At 36.6% G+C, this 19,138-nt stretch overlaps 1 long non-coding RNA gene across 1 annotated transcript in view; it reads right to left on the reverse strand.

Moving 5' to 3' along the window:
• The window catches only part of LOC115900481, a 131,132-nt gene extending 117,986 nt beyond the window's left edge, over positions 1–13,146 (reverse strand). Inside the window, exon 1 of the long non-coding RNA XR_004060159.1 lies at positions 13,055–13,146. This is a non-coding gene — a long non-coding RNA (uncharacterized LOC115900481). The remainder of the gene's footprint in view (positions 1–13,054) is intronic.
• Between the last annotated feature and the right edge of the window lie 5,992 nt (positions 13,147–19,138).

Here is a 19,138-nt window from a genome sequence, read left to right on the forward strand (position 1 = left end):
TTATTTCCTAGATACTACTGAGTTTGGATATATTTTCATATTTTATTGGCTATTTGCATTTCCTTTTCTGTAATCTATTTGTATTTTTTGTTCATTATTTCACCCTATGGAATTCTTTGTCTAAATTATATTGAGTTTGGGGAGTTCTTTGCATGTTCTGATACTAATATTTTGTTAGTTATATCTATGGAAAATAATTTCCTCTAGTTTATAACTTGTCTTTTCTTCCTCTTTATAGTCTTCTTAATCTTATTGCAGTCAAGTTAATCAAGTTTACAGCTTGTGCTTTTTGTGTCTTGATTAAAAATTTTTTCTCGAACTCAAATTCATAATGTTCTCATATTTCTTATTAGAAGTTTTTCAAATACTTCCTGTCTGATTAAAGTATTTAATTCCCTAGAATTTATCACTGTGAATTGTATAATTAATGAATCTAATTTTATTTGCCATGTAGACAATCAACTATCTCAACACAACTGTTTTAAGTAGATATCTTTTTTATTATTTTCGATTCAGGGGTTACATGTGCAGGTTTGTTACAGGGTATATTTTGTGATACTGAGGTTTCTGGCTCTATTGATCTTGTCACACAAATAGTGAACATAGTACACAAAAGGACTTCTATCTAGCTTTGCCCCCTTCCCTCCGTGTACCCTCTATTAGTCTCAAGTGTCTGCTTTTTCCCTTCTTTATGTCCAATGTTTAGTTCCCACTTCTAAGTGAGGACATGAAATGTTTGGTTTTCTAGGTTTTTGTTTATTCACTTAGAATCACGGCCCCCAGCTGCATTCATATTGCTTCAAAGGACATGATTTTTTTTTTTTTTTTTTTTTTTTTTTTATGGGTGTGTGGTATTCCATGGTGTATATGTACCACATATTTTCTTTATCCAGTTTACCGTTCATGGGCACCTAGGTTGATTGCATGTCTTTTTTTTTTTTCTTTTTTTGAGACGGAGTCTCACTCTGTCGCCCAGGCTGGAGTGCAGTGGCGCAATCTCGGCTCACTGCAAGCTCCGCCTCCCGAGTTCACCCATTCTCCTTCCTCAGCCTCCCCAGTAGCTGGGACTACAGGCGCCCGCCACTGCACCCGGCTAATTTTTTGTATTTTTAGTAGAGACGGGATTTCACTGTGGTCTCGATCTCCTGACCTCGTGATCTACCTGCCTCAGCCTCCCAAAGTGCTGGAATTACAGGTATGAGCCACTGCGCCCGGCCTGCATGTCTTTGATGTTGTGAATAGAGCTGAATTGAACATAGGAGTGGATGTGTCTGTGTCTTTTTGGTAGAATAATGTATTTTCCTTTAGGTATATCTCCAGTAATGAAATTGCTGAGTCACAGGGTAGTTCTATTTTTAGTTCTTTGAGAAATCTCCAAACTTTTTTCCACAGAGGCTGAACTAATTTACATTCTCAACAACAGTGTATAAGCATTCCCTTTCCTTTACAGCCTCACTAGCATCTGTTATTTTTTTATTTTTTTATAATAGCCATTCTGACTCATGTGAAATGGTATCTCACTGTGGCTTTGATTTGCATTTCTCTGCTAATTAGTGATCATGAGCATGTTTTCATATGTTTGTTTGTTGCTTTTTTTTTTTTTTTTTTTTTTGTGACGGAGTCTTGCTCTGCCACCCAGGCTGGAGTGCAGTGGCCGGATCTCAGCTCACTGCAAGCTCCGCCTCCCGGGTTTACGCCATTCTCCTGCCTCAGCCTCCCGAGTAGCTGGGACTACAGGCGCCCGCCTCATCGCCTGGCTAGTTTTTTGTATTTTTAAATAGAGACAGGGTTTCACTGTATTAGCCAGGATGGTCTCGATCTCCTGACGTCGTGATCCGCCCGTCTCGGCCTCCCAAAGTGCTGGGATTACAGGCTTGAACCACCGCGCCCGGCTGTTTGTTGCTTGTATGTCTTCTTTTGAGAAGTACCTGTTTATGTCTTCCACCACTTTTTAAGGGGTTATTTGGAGTTTTTTTATTGTTGATTGGTTTAAGTTTCTTTTAGATTCTGGATATTAGTCCCTTGTTGGATGCATAATTTGCAAATATTATCTCCCATTCTATAGGTTTTCCATTTATTCCATTGATAGTTTCTTTTGCTGGGCAGAAGCTCTTTCGTTTAATTAGGTCCCACTTGTCCATTTTTGTTTTTGTTGCATTTTTTTGAGGACTTATTCATAAATTCTTTCTTTAGGCCAGTGTCCAGAAGAATATTTTCTAGGATTACTTCTAGGATTCTTACAGTTCGGTCATTTAGGTCTTTAATCCATCTTGTGTTAATTTTTACATATGGTGAGAGAGGAGGGGCCAGTCTCATTCTTCTGCACATGGCTACCCAGTTTTTCCAGCACCATTTATTGAACAGGGAGGTCTTTCCTCATTGTTTATTTTTGTCAATTTTGTCAAAGATCAATTGGTTGTAGCTGTGAGGCTTTCTGTCTGGGTTCTCTATTCTGTTCTATTGTTCTGTGTGTGCATTGTTGTACCATGACCATGCTCTTTTGGTTTCTGGAGCCTTGTAGTATAGTTTGAAGTTAAGTAATATGATGTCTCTGGCTCTGTTCTTTTTTTTTTTTTTTTTTTTTTTTTTATACTTTAAGTTCTAGGGTACATGTGCATAACGTGCAGGTTTGTTACACATGTATACTTGTGCCATGTTGGTGTGCTGCACCCATCAACTTGTCAGCACCCATCAACTCATCGTTTACATCAGGTATAACTCCCAATGCAATCCCTCTCCCCTCCCCCCTGCCCATAATAGGCCCCAGAGTGTGATGTTCCCCTTCCCGAGTCCATGTGATCTCATTGTTCAGTTCCCACCTATGAGTGAGAACATGCGGTGTTTGGTTTTCTGTTCTTGCAATAGTTTGCTGAGAATGATGGTTTCCAGCTGCATCCATGTTCCTACAAAGGACACAAACTCATCCTTTTTTATGGCTGCATAGTATTCCATGGTGTATATGTGCCACATTTTCTTAATCCAGTCTGTCACTGATGGACATTTGGGTTGATTCCAAGTCTTTGCTATTGTGAATAGTGCCGCAATAAACATACGTGTGCATGTGTCTTTATAGCAGCATGATTTATAATCCTTTGGGTATATACCCAGTAATGGGATGGCTGGGTCATATGGTACTTCTAGTTCTAGATCCTTGAGGAATTGCCATACTGTTTTCTATAATGGTTGAACTAGTTTACAATCCCACCAACAGTGTAAAAGTGTTCCTGTTTCTCCACATCCTCTCCAGCACCTGTTGTTTCCTGACTTTTTAATGATTGCCATTCTAACTGGTGTGAGATGGCATCTCATTGTGGTTTTGATTTGCATTTCTCTGATGGCGAGTGATGATGAGCATTTTTTCATGTGTCTGTTGGCTGTATGAATGTCTTCTTTTAAGAAATGTCTGTTCATGTCCTTTGCCCACTTTTTGATGGGGTTGTTTGTTTTTTTCTTGTAAATTTGTTTGAGTTCTTTGTAGGTTCTGGATATTAGCCCTTTGTCAGATGAGTAGACTGCAAAAATTTTCTCTCATTCTGTAGGTTGCCTGTTTACTCTGATGGTAGTTTTTTTTGCTGTGCAGAAGCTCTTTAGTTTAATTAGATCCCATTTGTCAATTTTTGCTTTTGTTGCCTTTGCTTTTGATGTTTTAGACATGAAGTCCTTGCCCATGCCTATGTCCTGAATGGTATTACCTAGGTTTTCTTCTAGGGTTTTTATGGTATTAGGTGGCTCATTTTTGGTTTTGTATAAATTTTAGAATTGTTTTTTCTAATTCTGAGAAAAATGATGTTGGAAGTTTGATAGAAACAGTGTTGACTCTATAGATTACTTTGGGCAATAAGAACATTATAACTATATTGATTCTTCTAATTCATGAACATGAAAGGTTTTTCCATTTGTTTGTGTTATCTCTTATTTCTTTCAGTGGTGTTTTGTAGATTTCCTTGTAGAGATCTTTTACCTCCTTGGTTAGATGTATTCCTAAGTATTTTATTTTTTTTGTGGGCATTGTAAATGGGATTGCTTCTTAATTTGGCTCTCAGTTTGAATTTTATTGATATATAGAAATGCTACCGATTTATGTAAATTGATCTTGTATCCTGAGACTTTATTGAAGACTTTTATCAGGTCTAGCAATATTTTGGCAGAATCTTTAGGGTTTTCTATGTACACAATCATATCGTCATCAAAGACAGATAATTTTACTTCCTCTTTTCTAATTTGGATGGCTTTTATTTCTTTCTTTTATCTGATTGCTCCGGCTGGCACTTCCAGTACTACATGGAATAGGAGTGGTGAGAATGAGCATCCTTGTCTTTTTCCACTTCTTAAGGGAAATGCTTCCAGCTTTTGCCCATTCAGTATGATGCTGGCTGTGGGTTTGTCATAAGGGCTGTTATTATTTTGAGGTATGTTTCTTCAATGCCTACTCAGTTGAGGGTTTTTGCCACGAAGGGATATTGGATGTCATCAAATGCTTTTTCTGTGTGTAATGAGATGATCATATGGTTTTTGCTCTCAGTTCTGTTTATGGTAAGTCACATTTATTAATTTGAATATGTTGAACCAACCTTGCTTCCCAGGAATAAGGCCCACTTGCTTGTGGTGAATTAACATTTTAATGTGCTGCTAGATTCAATTTGCTGGTACTTTGTCGAGGATTTTTTTTTCTTTTTTGAGACGGAGTCTTGTTCTGTCCCCAGGCTGGAGTGCAGTGGCGCAATCTCAGCTCACTGCAACCTCTGCCTCCCAGGTTGAAGAGATTCTCCTGCCCCAGCCTCCTGAGTAGCTGGAACTACAGGCATGCACCACCATGCCCAGCTAATTTTTTTGTATTTTTAGTAAAGATGGGGTTTCACTATGTTGGCCAGGAAGGTCTGGATCTCTTGACCTCAGGTGATCTACCCCCCTCAGCCTCCCAAAGTGCTGGGATTACAGGTGTGTGCCACCACGCCCAGCAAGGATTTGTTACATCTATGTTCATCAGGGATATTGGTCTCTAGTGTTTTGGTTTGTTGTCTTTGCCAGATTTTGGTAGCAAGATGATACTGGTTTTCAATAGGATTGGTACCAGTTCTTCATTGTATGTCTGGTAGAATTAAGCCATGAATCCCTCTGGTCCAGGGCTTTTTTTTGGTTGGTAAGTTTTTATTATTGATTCATTTGCAGAGTTCATTATTTGTTCACAGTTTCAATTTCTTCTTAATTTAATCTTGGGAGGTAGTATGTTTCTAGAAATGTATTCGTTTTTCCCTAGATTTTCTAGTTTGTGTGCATGGAGGTGTTTGTAATAGTCTCTGTGGGATCAGTTGTAAGTTGTCACTTTTGTCCTTTCTGATTGTAGTCATTTGGATCTTGTCTCTTTTTTTGGTTAATCTAGCCATCAGTGATTTGTGTGTGCTTTCAAAGAATCAGCCCTTTGTTTTATTGATCTTTTGTGTATTTTTTGTCTCAATTTTGTTTAGTTCTCCTCTGATTTTAGTTAATTCTTTTGTGGGCTTCGATATTAATTTCTTCTTGTTTTTCTAGTTCTATGTGTGATGTTAGGTTGTTATTTTGAGATCTTTCTATCTTCTTGATGTAGATATTTAGCACTATAAACTCTCTTTTGAATACTGCTTTTGCAATTTCTCAGAGGTTTTGGTATGATGTGTCTCTCATAGAGACCTTTTACCTCCTTGGTTAGATGTACTCATTTCAAAGAATGTTTTGCTTTCTGCCTTAATTTTGTTGTCTATCCAAAACTAATTCAATAGCAAGTTGGTTAGTTTCCATGTAACTGTGTGATGTTAAGGTTCCTATTGGTATTGATTCCTATTTTTACTCCACTGTGGTCTGAGAATACACTTGATATGATTTCTTCTTTTTAATCTATTGAGGCTTGCTTTATAACTAAGTATGTGGTCAATCTTAGAGCATGTTCTGTGTGAAAATGAGAATAATGTATATTCTGTGGTTGTTGGGCGAAGTGTTCTGTAGATGTCTATTAGGTCCAATTGGTCAAGTGTCAAATTTAAATCCAAAATTTTTTTTGTTAATTTTCTGCCTCAATGATCTGTCTAATGCTGTCACTGGGGTGTTGAAGACCACACTATTATTGTTTGGCTCTCTGAATCTTTTTCCTAAGTCAATAAATAATTGTTTTTTTATTATTTATTGAGCAATTATTTTATTATTTATAGAGCAACATAGGTGCTCCTATTTTGGGTGCAGATATATTCAGGATAGTTAAATTTTTCACTGAATTGAACTCTTTATTATATAATAATGCCCTTCTGTGGGAGCACTCTCCCACAACAGTGTTTTGCTGTTGTTGGTTTAAGTTCCGTTTTGTGTTACAAGAGTAGTGACCTCTGCTCTTTTTTAATTTTCATTTGTGTGATAGACTTTTTTCCCATCCATTTACTTTGAGTCTATTTGGGTTATTACATGTAAGATAGGCCTCTTGAAGACAGCAGTAAGATTAAGTCTTTTTAATCCAATTTGCCACTCTATATTTTTTAAATGTAGTGTGTATGCCATTTTGCATTCAAGGTTAACACTGACATGTGAAGTTTTGTACCTGTTGTAGTGTTGTTAGGTAGTAGCTTTGTGATCTTAATTGTGTAGTTGCTTTATAAGGCATGTGGACTATGTGCTTACATGTGCTTTTGTGGTATCATTCCTTTGCTTCCATGTTTAGAACTCCCTTAAGCACCTTTTTTCAGGCCAGTTCGGTGGTGACAAATTCCTTTAGCAATCACTTGTCTAGGAAAGATTTTATTTCTCTTTCATTTATGAAGCTTATTTTGATGATAAATGAAATAATTGGTTGACATTTATTTTATTTAAGCATGATAAAAATGTGCCCTAAATCTCTTCTCACTTGTAAAGTTTCTGCTGAGAAGTCTGCTGTTAGTCTGACAGGTTTTCCTTTATAGGTAATACAGCCCTTTCTCCAGCCACCTTAAAGATTTTTCCATTTGCATTGACTTCGGATAGTCTGATGATTATGTGCCTTGGGGATGCATCTTGTATAGTATCTTACAGGAGTTCTTTTGATTTCTTATGTCTGCATGCAACCTCTCTAGCAAAACTGGGGAAATTTTCCTGAATTATATCTTCAAATATGTTTTCCAAGTTGTTGAATTTATCTTCTTCTCTCTGGAGTGACAATAAGTGGTAGATTTGATCACTTTACATTATCCCATATTTCTCAAGGGCTTTGTTAATTCTTTTGTTTCTTTTATCTTTATTCATGTCTGACTGGGTTATACAAAGGACTGGTCTCAGAGCTCTGAAATTCTTTCTTCTGCTTTCTCTAGTCTGTTGTATTTTGAAATTCCTATAGTAAATTTTTCAATTCCAGAAGTTCTGCTTGATTCTTTCTTAATATAACTATGTCATCTTTCAAATCCTAGATTATTTTCTGTTTTGTTTGTGTTGGATTTCAGCTTTCTCTTGGATCTCATTAGGTTTCCTTGCCTCCCATATTCTGAGTTATATATCTGTCATTTCAAACATTTCATTTTGATTAGGATCCATTGCTGGGAAGCTATTGTGCTCCTTTGGAGGTGACAAAACACTCTGGCTTTTTGTATTTTCAGAGTTCTTGCACTGGTCCCTTCTTATCTGAGGGAGCTGACATTTCTTTTTTTAATTTGCTATAATTTGGACTTTTGATTTTTTTAATCCTTTTTTCTCTTGAGGGTATGACTGTGGTGTATGTTGTATATGATTGATAGACTTCATTTCTGAGCATTCTCAGAGGCCTACGGCTCTGTATGGGTTCCTTGGTTTCATATAGTTTACTATGTTGGCTTTCTCAGACATTGCTTGGTGTAGGAATATATTTTTGCTTGATGATGTAATACAGGCTGCAGTCCAGTGGACGGGACTTAAGAATAAGAGCCAGTTGGAGAGTTACTCTGCATATATTCACCCTCAGTGCAGATGCGGGTGGGTTGCGGGAAGTCAGGGACCCCGAACAGAGGGACCAGCTAAAGCCATGGCAGAAAAACATAAATTGTGAAGATTTCATGGACATTTATTAGTTCCCCAAATTAATACTTTTATAATTTCTTTGCCTGTCTTTACTGCAGTCTCTGAACATAAATTGTGAAGATTTCATGGACACTTATCACTTCCCCAATCAATACCCTTGTGATTTCCTATGCCTGTCTTTAATCTCTTAATCTTGTCATCTTCTTCATAAGCTGAGGAGGATGAATGTCGCCTCAGGACTATGTGAGGATTGTGTCAACTGCCCAAATTGTTTGTAGAGCATGTGTGTTTGAACATTGTGAAATCTGGGCATCTTTTTAAAAAGAACAGTATAACAGCGATGTTCAAGGAACAAGAGAGGTGGCTTTGAACTGGCCGCCGGTGGGCCAGACGGAACAGAGCTATATTTCTCCTCTTTCAAAAGCAAATAGGAGAAATATCGCTGAATTCATTTTCTCAGCAAGGAACATCCCTGAGAAAGAGAATGTGCCCTGAGGGTATGCCTACGAATGGCCCCCTCAAGGCGTGCCATCTGTTATGGTCAAAGCCGAAGGGATGAAATAAGCCATGGTCTCCTGTAGCGCTCCCAGGCTTATTAGGATGAGGAAAATTCCCACCTAATAAATTTTGGTCAGACAGGTTTTCTGCTCTCAAACCCTCTTTCCTGATAAGATGTTATCAATGACAATGCCTGCCCGAAACTTCATTAGCAATTTTAATTTTGCCCCATCTGGTGGTCCTGTGATCTCGCCCTGCCTTCATTTGCTTTGTGATATTTTATTACCTTGTGAAGCATGTGATCTCTGTGACCCACACCCTATTCGTGCACTCCCTCCCCTTTTGAAAATCGCTAATAAAAACTTGCTGGTTTTACACTCGGGTAACATCATGTATCCTGCTGACATGTGATGTCTCCCCCAGACACCCAGCTTTAAATTTCTCTCTCTTGTGCTCTTTCCCTTTATTTCTCCAACCAGCCAAGACACTTAGGAAATAGAAAAGAACCCACGTTAAACATCGGGAGTGGGTTCTCCCGGTAGAGGTGCTAAGAGAGAAGTCAAATATCACCCTCCCCCAGCACAGCTGGTCTTAACAGAGGTGGAGCAACTGGAAAAATCCAATAAGTGCCTCTTTCAGCCCACACTCCTAGAACTCTAATGAGAAGAGCTGCTGCCACATCCACAACAGTGCACTTACCAGGAGGGCTGGGGTCAAGAGATGACCCCCACTCCAAGTCTGTTCCTGGCCTTTGGTTTTGCACCCTTTAGCAGCTGGTGCTGTGCTCTTGTTTCCTTGGGCTTTGGTGGGTTGTGTTTCCCCCAGCCCTTAAGGGCAGTCCTCACAAGGATTGGATCTCAAGGCAAATAAGATATGCCTCCCTCCCTCTCCCCAGATCTGGTGGAGCACTCTCCCACAAATGATCAAGGGAACCGACTGGAGTGCCCAGCAATGACACCGGTTCCATGTGGCAAAGCTGTCCCTGACTCCAAGTCACACCACCCAGGAGAATCATTGCTTTATCTCCCATAACTCTCCTCCCGTTCCAGTCCTGAAACAGGAAAGAGCCGAATTCCACACCTACTGCTGAGGCACTCTCCACACTCCCCACTCACTCATTTCTGACTGTGGAGGTGCTTCCCCTGCTACAGCGCAAGCACTCTAATCTCTGGCCAAAGACTAAAATGTCTGCAGTGGCCACCATTGCCAAACATTGACTGTATGATCCCAGATTAAAAATGGCATCCTTCTCTCAGTCCATGTCTGGGAAAATGCCTGCAGATTTTCTGGGATCTTTCCCTCACTGTGTCTTTCAGCCCTTCTCCATGCTAATTCCTGGGCTTGGGAGAAACAGAGTGTTCTCCCTTGGCCTGGGTTGCACCAATCCCTAGTGAAACGTGAGAGCCACACAGGGAGAGTGGCTACTCCTCTCATGTACTGAGGCTTCACTCACTTTTTCAGCAAAACACCATATAGTGGCTGCTTTGCCCACCTTCTCTTCATGAGGTTTGATATATCCTTCACTATCCTGGTGAATTTCCATTTTCCTTCTTGAGTTAAGTGTCATAGAGTTGATCTTTACATGCTGTTTTGCTATTTCCAAGTGGCTGAGGCACACTGAAAGCTACTTATATTGCTTCTGATTTTAAAGGAAACAGTTCTAGATTTTTATAACTGAATAACTTACATGTAGTCAGTTATTGATAGATATCCTTTATGAGAGTCAGGAGCTTCCTTCTATTACTAGTTTGCTAGGGATTTTATTACTGACTACATGTGAATAGTATGGATAGATTCTCTGTATCTATTGATGTGTTTTGCTCCTTTAGTCCTTAATGTGGTAAAATACAGTAACAGGTGCTCTAATGTTAAACTATCCATGCTTTCTTGGATAATTCACATCAGACATGACACATTATCTTTTTATATACTAAGAATTTATTTGAAAAATTTTTCAGACTTTGCTCCCAATTCATGAGTGGGATTGGCCTATAATTTTGTTTTCTTGTACTGTCCTCACATGGCTTTGTTATTATTCTTATAAAGTAAGATTATATTCTCTAGTGGAATATGTATACCCTTAGAATTGTCTGTTACTTGAGTATTTGGTAGAATTCAAATGCAAAACTGTCAGTCTTTTGTTGTTGTTGCCATTGTTTTTGTTTTAGTATTTTTAGTGCAGATATTTTTTAGTCTCTGGTTTAATTTTGTTAATTTTTTTTTCCTTTTTGACTCAACTTTAATCGTACTGTCTAGTAATTGTGCTTCCTTTTTCAAGTTTATAAAGTACCATTATGTGACCTTATTAATTTTTAATCTCTATTATATATTTTGGCATTCCCTCCTTTTTTTATTCTTACTATTGATTTTATTTCTTCTTTATTCAATCTTTCTGAATATTTTCAAGTGAGTTTTTAAAAACTAACTATGCATTATATTTCTTTTTTTTTTTTTTTGTAGCTTGATTTCACTTTCAAATTTCTTAAGTTGGATTCTTAGTTTATAGATTTTCAAATTTTCTTTTTTCCTAATATGAGCATTTAAATTTCCATGTTTCTCTTGAATTACCGCTTCTCTGCATTTTACAAACTTCAATATTTAGTGGTTTCATTTTTACACTCTAAACATTGTCTAATATTTATTATGATTTTATCTTTGACCTATGTCAAAGTGTGTGTATTAGAAGTGTGTATTTTTAATTTCTGAACATGTGGGACTTTTTCAGTAAAAAAAAAAAGTTTTATTGTTGAAATCTAATATAATTGCATTATTGATAGGAAATATGATCTGTGTACTGATCATTCTTTTACATTTGTTGAGGTTTGATTAATACCCCATTATATGGACAATTTTGGTAATTATTAATGTGTGTTTGAAAAAGTGTGTAGTTTCCCATTACTGAGTGCACAGTTCTGTTTCTCCATTAGATTGAGCTTGTTAATCGGGCTATTTGAATCTTCCGTATTCTTGCTATCTTTGCCCCTTTGTCATCTGTTTGACCTTGTACCACCAGTTTATACAACTCTAGGGGAAATGTTTACACAGAGCTTTGTTCTCAACTTGCTGTGCATCAAAATCAGCCATGAAAGTTTTATTTTCATTTGTTTACTTATTTACTTTTTAGAGACAAGGTCTCACTTTGTTGCCCAGGCTGGAGTGCAATGACACAATCATAGCTCACTGTAACTTCGAACTCCTGGGCTCAAGCAATCTTCCTGCCTCAGACTCCTGAGTACCTGGAATGTAGGTGTGTGCCATCATGCCCAGACAACCCCCATAAAGTTTTTAAAATGCAAATACCTGTTACCTACCCCCATGCTGATTCACTATCTCTGAGGTGAGGCCTAGAAAACTGCATTTGTAAAGGCCCCATGTGATTATAATGAACAATCAAGATCAAGAAGCCCTATTTTTGGTCTGGTGTGGTGGTTTATGCCTGTAATCCTAGTACTTTGGTAGGCTGAGGTGGACATATCACTTGAGCTCAGGATTTTGATACCAGGCAAAACCCTGTCTCTACAAAAAAAAATACAAAAATTAGCTGGGCATGGTGGTGTGTGCCTGTAGTCCCAGCTCCTCAGGAAGCTGAGACAGAAGAATCACTTGAGCCTAGGAGGCGGAGGTTGCAGTGAGGCGAGATCACGCCATTGCACTCCAGCCTGGGTGATGGGAGTAAAACCTGACAAAAAAAATAAAAAATAAAAAGCCCTATTTTTTTGTTAGATTACTCTTGATTATACTCCCACTGATGTCTTGCAAAATAAATTCTCCTATACATTAAGAGCCAGCCCTCTCTTAAATCTATGCAATAAACAAGATCATTAAATACTTCAAGATAGCTATGGGCAAATGTGATTTGTGACCCTTTGCGACCTCCTAAGAATACCAGCAAAGGGAAATCTAGTGTAGAACAACCACAGCATACAATACTTAGGACTGGGTCCTCCCAAGAGTAGCAGGAGAGTCTCTCCAGTTATGGTACCTTATTACTCTTGTTAGATATTTATAGAGAAACACAGGACACTAGTTTGCCAGGGGATATCAGAAAAGATTCTTTAATAAATACTCAGGAAGGGAGTTGAGCATAAGCAATCTGGTGTGGTACAAGGGCCTGCAGCAATGAAATCACCTAAGAGCTTGTTAGAAATACAGAATCTCAGGCCCCACCCTAGACTTCTGAACAAAAATCTGCTTTTTAACAAGATCCCAAGATAATTTGTATGTATATTCAAGTTTGAGACACATTTTAAAAATGCAGAGAGATTCATGTTTCTAACAAGCTCCCCAATGATGCCAATTCTTCTAGTAGAAGGACAAGCTTTATATAGTAGGGTTTATATTACAAGAAATTAAACAGAGGGAGGAAATCCTTAAAACCATTCAGGGATGCCCATTTCCTATTACCAGCACCAAAAAAATGCTATGTGGGTTTCGAATGTTTATGAAACCCAAAAAGCACATCCTCCCACAAATTTAACATAATATGGAAGGGTACAGAATGTTGTCTTTGTCAACCAATAGAGAGATTCAAACACCCAAGGGAAGAATGCCGAAAACAATTAGAATCTCTCACCTTCTTTGTTGATTTCTCTACACAAGACAGTCTGCTCCTGCCTGTATGCCTCAAATTCACAAATTCTCCCCTGCAAATTTTCATGGGCAGGCTGCAGCTTTCTGCCCTCTGCGCTTTTCACTGCTGTCATTGGACTGTCTGTTATCTTAAGCAGCCACAGCTGGGGAAGGAATCCACAGAGAACATATTTTCCTATTGATATGAGCAACATGTTTTCAGTTTGGTTTTTTACAACTGAGCAGCTTGCACACAGCCTACACTCACATCCCTGCCTGGTTGATCCTAGGTCTGCCCGTTTGAGCTGCATTTCTGAAAGTCAAGCTGGTTTAAGGTCAAGCAAAGCAGAGGCTGGACCTTCCTTGGGGCAGGTTCAATTCTCATGGTCCTCACTGGCCTTTTACTGAAGTACTCCCTATCACTCTTGGTAAACGTGAAGCTTATCTCTCAGAGTGTTTTCAGGAAGAGCTCTGTGATGATATTCCTGGAGTTTTGAATATTTTTAAAACAATATTAAAGCTCTGATAGCTTGGAGAACAGTGTATCTGGACATAAAGGCGTTGACTATCACTTTCTTTCCTCATGTTTCTTGAACACATTGTTCCTCTTCATTCTTGCTTTGCCGGTTGCTGGAAAGCATTCTGATGCCAACATGATTCTCTTTTCTTTCTTGACTGTATGATCTTTTTTTTGCCTGGAGGCCCAGAAGGCATTTTTTTATCCTTATCTTTAAATTGTAAAAGTTTCACAAGGATATACCTCAGAGTTGAACGTTACTGGTTAATTTTCCAAACATACAGGGTAAAATATTGATATACAGATATAGATCTCTTTCATTTACAGACTTTTAAAATTACAATTGTAAATATTAGTTTCATTTCATATTTTGACTTTCTGCTTCAGAGATTCCAATAATAGGTATTTTGGATCTTCTTTGCCTATCTTCCATTTGTACTTTTTTCTGATCTTTTTAACCTCTATCTTAATTGTATTTATTTCTTTTTATTCTGTTTTGTTATTTCACTTCATTATCCTATGGAAACATATTATTTATCCTTCATTTCTTTGACTGTCTTTTTCTTAGAAATTCTGTCCTGAATTTGATCAGTTCTTATTTTGCTTCTTTTTCTTTTAACATTTTTTTAGTCATTTTTCTTCTGGGATTTTAATTTTAACTCAAAGTTTTAAATTTTGAAGCAAGAGCCTCTTTAATACCTACAAATTATTGTTTAATAGTATTGAATTTTTGTTAGAGTATCATGTTAGAGTTTTTTTTCTGTTTCATTTTTGTTTTAGAGAAATGTTTTATTATCATTTATTTAATGATATTGCATCTCACTTTCTATTTTCTATTTATGCTTGTGTGACTTTCTGTCTTTCTTCTGCCATTTTCCTTCCTTTTAAAATGTCTCCTATTTTTATAGATCAGCAATTGATCCCCTTCTAGATGGGAAGAATAAAAACCTTTAGAGAGGTTGCTAAGTTTCCTAGTTCAAGAGCATCCTTCGCTCTTGGTACAGAGAGAATTTCTTTGGGCATAAAATCATGAATGGAGAAAGCTAAAATGTCTTCTGATTCATCAATTCTCTCTCTCTCTCTCTCTTTTTTTATAGAATTGTGAATTCCCTCTACCTGCTTCCTTCTTCATTTACCACCAACCTACCCAGAGATGCCTCTCTCTAGCTACCTTCTCTTCCGCAGAACAGAGTCTTCCAGGATTACGTCTTTGGTTCTGCACATTTTCAAGTCTGTTTATTTAAATTATTTAGTAATCAGTGCTCCAACTTACAAAGACTCTGCCCTGTTTTACATTCTCTCACTCATGGTGAAATCCTCTTTCTGGAAATAATGTTATCAGTGTCCATTGCCACTGTGACCTGCTGCACTCAACTCTTCCCTTTTGATTTTCTGCCTGACTGTCCACATTGAGCTGGGCTCCAGAACAAGCTCTACTATGGGTGTTTATTCTCCCATTTGCATGTAATTCTCAATCTGAATTGTGCTTCTAAATAATGCATCGGTAAAAAAAGATCGAAATGGGCAATTGGTAGTTTAAAACTGAATGATGATGAAAACACAGCATATCAAATTACAACCATGATGGAAAACAACATGGAAGTTCCTAAAGAAATCAAAAATAGAACCACTATATGACCCAGCAATCCTTCTTCTGGGTTTATACCAAAAGGAAATGAAATCCTCCCATATCATAAAGATATCTGGACTCCTGTGTTCATTGCAGCATTATTCAAAATAGCTAAGATGTGGAAATAGCCTAAACGTCTGTTGAGGAATTAATGGATAAAGAAACTGAAACTCTAATAGACATATATATAAGGAATGAGGCCTTACCATTTGCCACATCATAGGTAAGCGTGGATGACATTATACTAAGTGAAATAGTGAAATAAGCTGCACACAGAAAGAAAAATATTGTATGATCTCATTTATATGTGGGATCTTTAAAAAAATGTTCAAATATATGGAGATAAAGAACAAAACAGTGGTTACCGGGGTGGAGAGGGAAGGAGGTTTGAAGGAAATGGGGAGATGGAGGTCAGAAGATACAAAGTAACAGATATGTAGGATGAACAAGTCTCCAGGTCTAATGTACAGCATGAGGACTATGGGTAATAAAATTATACTGTATTTGAGATTCATGCTAAATGAGTGGATTTAACTGTTCTTGACACAAAAACAAAAAATAATGGGAATTATGTAGATGATAGATGTGTTAATTTGTTTCAACAGTAACCAATCTACTATCTATATGTATACCATAATGTCATGTGGTATATCTTGAATATACAGAGTAAAATTTATATTTAAAGGCAATTTGTCATGAAACACTGATATTTTAAAATAAGAAAGTTCTCAATTCAATGATCACAGCTTCTATCTTTTTTTAAAAAAGAACAAATTAAAAACAAAATAATCAAAGTAAGGAAATCATAAAAACTAGAGTTAAATAAGTGAAATAACTGAAGAACAACAGAGAAAAAAAAACTAGTGAGCATAGTACCCAATAGACAGTCTTTCAAGTCACACTCCTCTTCCTCTCTCCTGTCTGACAATCCCCAGGGTCTGTCATTCCTATCTTTAGGTCTATGTGTGCTGAATGTTTAGCTCCCAGTTATAAGTGAGAACATACAGTATTTGGCTTTCTCTTCTGGTATTAGTTCACTTAGGATTATGTCCCTCAGCTCTATCCTTGTTGCTGCAAAGGACATGATTTCATTCTTTTTTATGACTGCATAGTATTTCATGGTGTACGTTGGGCACTATGTTCACTACCTGGGTCCAGTATTCCCATGTAGCAACCCTATGCATGTATTCCCTGCATCTAAGACAAAAGCTGAAATTTAAAAAATTAAAGAACAAATAATAACTCAAGCTTTCACCTTAGCAAATGACAAAAATAAGAGCACAATAAACTCAAGGCAAGTAGAAGAAAAAAAAAGACTAAAAGCTTCTTTGAAAAAGTCAGTAAAATTAATAATCTTTTAGCTAGACTGGCCCGAGGAGGAAAAAGGAAGAAGATATAAATTACCAGTTTTAGAAAAGAGGAAGATAACATCACTATATGTTTTAAAGGGGTAATAAATATTTTGACAAGTTATTGCCAATGAATCCAATGACTTAGATACAAGAGAGAAATTCCTGGAAAGACACTAGCTGCCAAAACTCACTCAAGAAGAAATAGATCATTTTAAAATTCCTATATTTTTTAAAAAAATTCAATTTGTAGGAATTTTTTTAAACATTCACACACACACCAAAAAAAAAAAAACCCAAGCACTAATTTCATGAATTTTATCAAATCTTCAAGGATGAAATCATGAAAATTTTGCACAAACCCTTCCAGAAAATTGAAGAAAAGAGAATACTTCCTAGCACATTCTATGAGGTCAGTAACACTGTGATACCAATACCAGATAGAGACATTATAAGAAAAATAAAAGTTTGACACCAATATCTTCAATAAATTTATATATAAAACAAAAAAAATTTGAGTAAAGCAAATACAATCATGCACAAACAGGAAAATGTGTTATGACCAAGTGAGGCTTATCAGAGGAATGCAAGGTCTACTCATATTTAATATCAATTAATGTAATTCACTATAATAACAGACTTATAAAAATTATCTCAACAGATGCAGAAAGGGCATTTGACAAGAATCAGCATTCATCCCTGATAAAAACCCTGAGCCTAGTAGGATAGAAATGTTTTCAATAGGACAATGAAGTGTATTAAAAACCTACAGGTAATGTCATACTTAATGCTGAAAGACTGAAAACTTGTCTAAAATTAAAAGCAAGGTAAAGATGTTCACTCTGACCACTGCTTTTCAAAATAGTGCTGAAATTTCCAGCCAGTACAATAAGACACGAAAAGGAAATAAAAGGCACCCAAATTAGAAAGGAAAATTAAAATTATGTCTTTCTGCAAATCTCATCTATTTGACATTATTCAGGAGGCTCTAGCTAGTGCAATAGGTCAAGAAAAAGAAATTAAATGCGTCTTGATTACAAAATAAGTAAAAATGTCTTATTTGCAAGTGACATTATGATTTATGTAGAAAATTCTGTGGAGTCTACACAAAAGCTTCTGGAACTAATAAAGGAGATACAAAATATTGCAGATTAAAAAATTACATTGCAAAAATGAATGATATTTCTATATACCAGCAACAAACATTTGGAAATTGAAATAAAATATGGCATCACTTACAATTACATCAAAAATATAAAATTCTTATGGATAAATCTGACAAAATACATGTAAACTTTGTGCACTGAAAGCCTACAAAATTTGGTTGGAAAAATGTAAAAATTTAAATAGTGGAGATACATATAGTGCCTTGGAATGGAATATTCAGTATCTTTTATTTATTTATTTTTTGAAACAGGGTCTCACTCTGTCACCCAGCCTGGAGTGCAGTGGCACAGTAACTGCTCACTGCTGTCTTGACCTCCTGGCTCAAGCAATTCATCCACCTCAGCCTCCTGAGTAGCTGGGACTATAGGTGGGCACCACCAGACTCAGCTAAATTTTTTAATGTTTACATAGAGACAGGATTTCGCCACAATGCCCAAGGTGGTCTCAAACTCCTGAGCTCAAGTGATTCACCTGCCTCATCAATATTTTTAAGATTTCAATTAGTGTGAAACAAATCTATAGATTTGCTGTGTTCCAAACCAAAATCTCAGCAAACCATTTAAAAGTATAAATTGAAAACCTGTTGCTAAAATGTATATGAAAATGCAAAGGACATAGAATAGCAACCCCCCAAAAAACTGTAGGAAAGAGTTAGACAAGTAGACTAACAAAATATAATAGTGAGCCTATATATATATATAATATATATATATATATATATATATGATTTCTTAGATTCAACAGAAAAGCACAATCCAAAATAGAAAAACACATTAAATTGGATTTAATCAAAATTAAGAATTTCTGATCTTCAGAGGATACTGTTAACATAATAAAAGGACAAATTACACAGACTGGGAGAAAAAAAAGTGCAATCACATAAAGAACCACCTGCATAATATTGAATTGACAAATTCTGCAGGTAGACACCTGTTAAAGAACATGTAACCAAAATATACAAACTCTAATGCAGTGAAAAGGAAAGATTTCTTTAAACCGTTAAAATATAAGACATACAAACAAGATTTCACTACACATCTATTAGAAAGTCTGAGATTAAAAAACTGACCATAACAATTGTTATCAAGGATGTGGAACAACTGGAACTGTCATTCACTTCTGAATGTAAAATGTGAAACACTTTGTAAAACGGCAGTTTCATTAAAAAATTAAACATATATCTACCATTCTGCTTCGAGGTATAATAATTTCCCAAGAGAAATTAAAGCATATGTACATAGAAAGACTTGTATATTAGTGTCAATAGTAGCTTTGTTTGTGGTAGTCAACAATTGGAAACAACACAAATATCCATCTACAGCATAAAAGAATTGCTGTATGTCCATATGATGGAATTCTACTCAACAATAAAAATGGGTGAAAAAACTACTAATATACTACACAATGACACAGATGCATCTCAAA

This window comes from Rhinopithecus roxellana, chromosome 11 (genome assembly GCF_007565055.1).
Source record: "Rhinopithecus roxellana isolate Shanxi Qingling chromosome 11, ASM756505v1, whole genome shotgun sequence".
In the NCBI taxonomy this organism is placed as follows: domain Eukaryota; kingdom Metazoa; phylum Chordata; class Mammalia; order Primates; family Cercopithecidae; genus Rhinopithecus; species Rhinopithecus roxellana.